General features: G+C 48.2%; 1 protein-coding gene across 1 annotated transcript in view; it reads left to right on the top strand.

The window, feature by feature from the left end:
* Positions 1-5,967: 5,967 nt before the first annotated feature.
* The window catches only part of LOC138566145 (zinc finger protein 282-like), a 275,807-nt gene continuing 274,980 nt past the window's right edge, over positions 5,968-6,794 (top strand). Inside the window, exon 1 of the mRNA XM_069643157.1 lies at positions 5,968-6,036. The gene's annotated coding sequence lies outside the window, so the exon portion shown is untranslated. The remainder of the gene's footprint in view (positions 6,037-6,794) is intronic.

Raw genomic sequence — 6,794 nt, 5'->3', positions numbered from 1 at the left:
GAGCCAGCTTGTTTGGTCGCAATTGTTGGGGGAGTAGTTTTGATGACAACCACACTCGGTCACCGACCGTATAGGAAGGACCTGGTCTTCTATTGGAATCTGCACACCTCTTGGTCTGTAATCTGGCTTTCTCTAAGTGTTCTTTAGCCTCCCGGTGAATGTTGATAAGAGTTTCGATCCAGGAGTCAACAGTAGGACCTGGTGTAGGGTAAGGAAGAACCGAGGGTAAAACCGATGGATGGAACCCCTGACTACAATAAAAGGGGCTGGTCTGTAGCACTGAGTGTTCGGAGTTGTTGTAAGCAAATTCCGCAAAGGGTATCAGGAGAGACCAGTCATCCTGGACCTTGGTGGCGAAACATCAGAGATATAGTTCCAGGGTCTGATTTGCACGTTCTGTGGCTCTGTTGGTTTGGGGGTGATATCCTGAAGAGAGGGCACGTTGGATTCCTAGTCACCGACAGAGGTGTTTCCAGTATTGTGAAATGTATTGGGGACCCCGGTCAGATATGATCTTGGAAGGAAGCCCATGTAGTCGGAATATGTGTTCCAGAAATATTCCAGCTAGCTCTGAAGAGGAGGGTAGTTTCATCAGTGGCGTAAAATGGTCCATATGGGTAAACAAATCTATGGTGACCATGATGGTAGTATATCCTCGGGAAGGTGGTAACTCCACTATGAAGTCTGTAACAATGATTTCCCATGGTTTAGAGGGTAGAGTGGGCTGCAGAAGAAGACCCGCCGGTCTTTTGTTATCATGTTTATTTTGGGCACAGGTTATACAAGCCTGAATGTATTGCTGTAAGTCAGACTTCATTTTAGGCCACCAGAACTGTCTTTGTAACGGACAGAGGGTGTTGGTGATACCTCGGTGCCCGGAATGGAGTTTGTCATGACAAAGGTTTATTATTCTTTGCTGTAACTTCCGTTTAGGAATGAGTAGTGCATTGTCCTTGAATAAGTAGCCTTCCTTGGCTCTTAATTTCCAGTGATTTCTTGTTGAAATGTCCTTCCATATTTCCGAGGATTGGGTTTGCGATCGGACTTCTTCCAGGAGATCAACTGCTTGGGCTACGAAGATCGTGGGAGAAAACATTTTAGGAAATGCCTTATCTTCATTGGTCACGTAGTCAGGACGGCGAGACAAGGCGTCAGCGATCAGGTTCTGTGATCCAGGGACATGAGTAATGTGGAACTGATACTGGGCAAAAAAGCAAGCCCAACGTGCCTGACGACTGTTCCTGCACTCCAGTGACTGTAGAATCTGAAGGTTTCGATGATCAGTACGGACTTGGACAGGATGTCTGGCTCCCAGAAGTAGGTGTCGCCATTCAGTGAAGGCTTGGCGAATGGCTAAGAGTTCCTTTTCCGGGACGGAGTAGTGTGTTTCACTCGTAGTTAAGGTTCTTGAAAGATAAGCAACGGGGTGTTCCAAATCGTCCTCCATCTTCTGCTTCAACACTGCTCCTATAGTGTAATTAGAGGCATCCGTTTCCACTAAAAATGGTCGACTTGTATCGGGTTGAGCCAAAATGGGAGCTTGTGTGAACTCGGTCTTCAAACGCTGGAATGCAGTTTCTTGTAATGTTGACCAGAAAAATGGGGTATCCTTCTTTAGCAGATCGAGCCACGATAGGTTGTACGATCTCGGAAAAGGTGGCTATGAACTTTCGGTAGAAAATGGCTAGTCCTAGGAAGGATTGGATTTGTTTCACAGACGTGGGAGTAGGCCAGGCGAGAATGGCCTTTACTTTTGAAGGGTCCATGCCAATTCCCTCTGGACTAAGGATAAATCCCAGATAGTGCACAGAGGTAACGTGAAACAAACATTTTTCAGGCTTGGCTAAGAGATGATGTTCCCAGAGTCTTTGTATGAACTGCCTTAACATGTCCTTCATGCTTCAGAGGGTCCTTGGAAAAAATCAATATGTCGTCCAGATAGACAATGACGAAGAGAAACAACATATCAGAGAACACCCTATCCATAAAACGTTGGAATACTGCTGGAGCATTGGCTAGTCCAAAGGGCACGACCAGGTACTCGTAGTGACCAAAGGGTGTTCTAAAGGCGGTCTTCCACTTGTCTCCTTCCTGGATATAGATCAAATGGTAGGCACCCCTGAGATCCAATTTGGTGAATATTACTGCACACCTCACTGCCTCCAGGATATACGATATCAAGGGTAGTGGGTATCGGTCCTTAAGAGTGCATTGATTTAGGCTACGATAATTGAGGCAAGGTCTAAGTTCCTGGATGTCTTTCTTAGGAACAAAGAACAATGATGCGCCTGTTGGTGACTTTGAAGGTCTTATGGTACCGTTTTCAAGTTTTGTATGCAGATATTCTTTGAGGGCCTTTTTCTCAGGTTCGGAAAGGATAAACATCCTACCGAAAGGGATCACTGCCGAGGGTTCCGTTTCAATTGCGCAGTCTTCGGGTCTGTGTGGAGGTAAAGTCTGGACTATGGCAGTGGAAAAGACATCGGCAAATCCTTGGTAGGCCTCCGGGACCTGTATTATATTGGAAACCATGAGTGGTGTTTTTTGCTCCTTAGGTGGTTCCTCAGGGGGTGTTAAAGGAAGTTACAGGGATAGACAATGAGACATACAAAACTCTGAGCCTAGGAATAATGATCCTGCTGTCCAGTTTATATACGGATTGTGTTTTTGTAACCAGGGCATACCCAATACCATGGGGTAGTGGGCGGACTTAATGATATTGAATTTGATTAGTTCTTGATGGTGGTTTATTGAGAGCTGGATTTCCTTGGTCTGTAGGCTTATGAGCCCTGAACTGAAGGGTCTTCCATCGATGGCTTCCACAGGCTGCATGGTGCTTCGTGCCTCATATGGGATTTGATGACTGACAACCCATTCCTGATCTATGAAGGTTCCCATAGCTCCACAGTAAACCAAGGCCAGAATGGGGCAGATCTTACTCTTTGAGGGTAAAAGAAATGCCTGGAGAAGGACCAGTCTGTTTTGTCCAGGAGAGTTCAAGGATGGAATTGATGTGGAGCAAACATCTCTCTCCCGAATCTCTGCTCCATTTAAGATCGGGAGCTGGTGTTTCCCGAACGCCGAGGAGGTGCCAGAGCACATTCCCTGGCAAAATGTTTGTCTGAAGCACAATACATACACAAACCCGTATGGATCCTTCTCAACCTTTCTTGGGGTGATATGGGTCCACGAAAGGCTCCAATTTGCATGGATTCAGGTTCTGGGGCTGGACTTGGGTTTACGTCCGTTCTGGCTGTGCTCTCAAAGGACGTCTTGGGTGGGTTTCCCTTGGATTTCTTCCTTTCAGCCTTCCTTTCCTGAATGCGAAAGTCTATTTGCAAGGCCAGGTCCATTAGTGCTTGGAATGAATTTGGTCGGGCCACCCTGGCCAGTTCATCCTTCATCTCATCGTTCAGGCCTCTCCTGAACAGGGTAAAACTAGCCTCAGAGGACCAGTCTGCTTCCTTAGCCAATTGTTTAAATCTGGTCACATAAGTGAGCATATCTTGGGAGCCCTGTTGAAAGTCCAGCAAGCGATCTTGGGCAGTATACACCTGCTCTGGATGGTCAAACATGCCTTTAAGGGCCTTTATGAATCCATCATAGTCGTCTAGGAGGGCATCGCCAGAGTTAACAAGGGGTGTTGCCCAAGTCAAGGCGTTGCCAGAAAGATGGGATATGATGAAACCCACCTTAGCCCTAGGACTCGAGAAATAATAGGGCTTAAAGGTAAAGTGAACCAGGCACGAATCCAGGAATCCGCAAAGTGTTTTTGCCGAACCATCATACTTGTCAACAATACCGCCCAACAGGGCACCCTCCTTTGTTGCAGAATCCCGGGATAAGACCAATTGTTTGAGCGCAGCGTTTTCCGCCTTAAGATTTTGGACCTCGGTTGATAATTCTTGCATGTGTCGCATTAAGTCCTGCACAGCGGCTTCCATCTCGTTTTTAGGTTCGATCGGGTGGCGTCTCAAACTGTCAAGGAGTTCCCCCTTCTCACCTGGGTACGGTGTTTGCCGGTTTCTTCGATCGCTGCCTTCTTGCGAACGCTCCTGGTCTTGAACAGCGCTGCTCGAGTCTGGTCTGGTTCCAGGTTGCGTTTAGTTCCGGGAGTCCAGGAATCCGGGAGTCTGGGAAAAGCTAGTAATGCTCGGAATCAGGAAGGGGAAAAGGGTCAGGAGCGGGTAATAGCACTGGGACAAAGGAAACAATACCGCGAGCTACGAACACACGTCTTAGGCTACTCTGCAATAGCATTGAGACGCGCAGAGCCGCGGAAGGCGTGGTGTATAAATAGATCAAGCCGCGTTCAGCGCATGGAGCGAGCAAGGGCTTCAGCGCTGGACGGCCATGTTGGGAGTAGTACGGAATGTAAGCCCCGTTGAGACAAGGACCAGGAGGTCCAAAAGGGCCGTGATCTGAAGTTCATGACAGCGGGGCCGAGGCCCAGGTTTGGAGGTAAGAGGTTTAATATTCCCCATTCTAGTGTTTATTCTTAGTTCTGGGCTAATATATCTGCTTCACATTCACCAACGTTTAGGACAGAGCCTGTCTGCCGCACATACCTCTTCCTCATGTTCAAACTCCTCCCCCCTGGGTCGTTACTGCACCCCCCTCCCTGGCTGCCACTGCCCCCCTCACCCATGGCCTCTCCTGCCCCCCATGCCCTGGCTACCATTGATGCACTTGTGTAGTGGTGCGCCCCATCCTGTCTGATAATCACCAGTGGACAGGGACTGTGTTGCCCAGCAGGGGCACTGTCATGGTGGAGGGCCCTAGCATAGCTCTCAACCTTGTTTGTCAGCAAGGCGGGTGAAAACACCCGATTTTCTTTTTGGCGGGTGAGAGGCCCATAGAAGTGAATGGACGTATGAGGGACTTGGCGGGTGATTCATCTGCTTTCAAGGCGGGTGACACCCGCCAAAAGCGGGTGAGTTGAGAGCTATGCCCTAGGCAGCGCCAGCATCGCGCTGAAGAAGGAACCACACGACAGTCATGAGTCAGTTGGTCTCGACTCCCGAGCCGGAGACGGCTCGTTCCTTTTATTGAAAATTGTCACATGGTCAATGACATGTGACAAGAGCACGAGCCCTGGGTGGGGCTCTCGTTCCCTAAAAGAGGTGACACACCACAGATGGGAAGGAGACGCAGATACACAGAGATAGGTTGCTCCCATGCCGTTCGCATGATGAATTAATACATTAAATACCACCTACCACACCAGGCGGGAGTCTGCTGTGGAGAGACTTTATGACAATTAATGAAGTAGCATTACCAGATAGACAGACCCATGACTAATCTTTAGTCCATATTATGTGCTACAATAGAATGAATGCACTTCTCTACAGCTTGCTTATTTACGTCTGAAAAACACCTTGAATGTTTGTGTTCTCTAATTTAACTTTTGATGATGTAAATACAGATACACAATATGTGGGTCTGCATGGTCTTTGTTGCACAGAGCCTTGATGAAACCAACAGGTCAGTTCCCTGTAAGCATAACAGCCCTACAGGCTGGTGACGTTGGGTACGTGTGGCACGTATGCACGTGTGTGTGCAAAATGCCTTCACCACTAAAGGTATCATAAATGTGCAAATGTGGAGACAAAACTGGGCAAATGACGCTGTGAGAACCACGCATTGTGTTTTATTGATTGTAGGGAACCTTGCAACAGTGGTTCCGCCTCCTGTGATGCTGTGGGGGTCAAACGTAAGGTGATGTCCACTCATGTGACGTCATAAAACTGCAAGTGAGCGCACCTAACCAATCCCTGATTAGCCGTTACTACCGGACACGCAAAAGAAGTGAGACGCATGCGCAGGGTGGAGACACACCTCACTAGCTGCCACTGCGCATGCGCTAAAGAGGCGAGGGGGCATGCGTGCCACCTCGTGCTTAGCTTCCGGAAGAGACGGTACAGTGGCGAGGCGCATGCGCGGGAACCGAGTTTGGCTTCCGAGCATGCGCACTGAAGAGACGCGTCGCTCCTTGTTGCCTGTCCTTCTCCAGCGGGGCAGAGGCACGGGTTCGGGGTGAGAGGTTTCATGTTCCCCATGCGAGTGTTTATTCTTACCTCTGGGCTAATATATCCGCTTCACATTCACCAAGGTTTAGGACTGAGCCTGCCTGCCCCACATACCTCTTCCATACCCGCCTACATCTGAAAATCAAAATTCCTGAGATTTATGCCCCGCCCACAATCACTCAAAACTCCGCCCATTTTCCCATGGCTCCACCCATATGTTGGAAAGGTAAACTGGTGTGATGTGACAAAAGCAATTTGCAGTTCAAATTGAAATATGGATATTTCATTAAATCACCTTTTCACAACCACCCACATTGCATAGGACAAAAGGCATTCGCCTGCCATAAAATCAACAAGTTAAAATGTGCACATGTAAACTCCAAGAACCAATGCAAAGGTTTTCCCTGAATGTTGCAGTACCGACGTTGGACATTTCACCTTAGTTGTTTTTCATCAGGTTATATAGTGGAGTGGTGAGCTCTCCAGCCTGCAAACCTGATGGCTGTGGTTCAATGGGGCTGAGTCCACCCTAACCTGGGCAAAAAGAACAAAAGCAAAAGAAACGCGCGTTCGCATTGAAAGTCGGGAAAAAAGAATGAAAGGTGAAGCAAAATAAACACGCTTTATTTTGCTTCACCTGCATTCTTTTTGCTAGTGTGCTGGAAGCGTAACAGTCATTGCTGCAGAGACAAAGCCACGCTCTGGCGGGGAGTCCACGGAGGCGCAGTCCTGCAAGCAAAACAAAGCAAAAAAAACAATCAGTGA

This window comes from Ambystoma mexicanum, chromosome 2p (assembly GCF_040938575.1).
Source record: "Ambystoma mexicanum isolate Mex_15411 chromosome 2p, UKY_AmexF1_1, whole genome shotgun sequence".
In the NCBI taxonomy this organism is placed as follows: domain Eukaryota; kingdom Metazoa; phylum Chordata; class Amphibia; order Caudata; family Ambystomatidae; genus Ambystoma; species Ambystoma mexicanum.
This window is presented reverse-complemented; position numbering and strand designations above follow the sequence as displayed.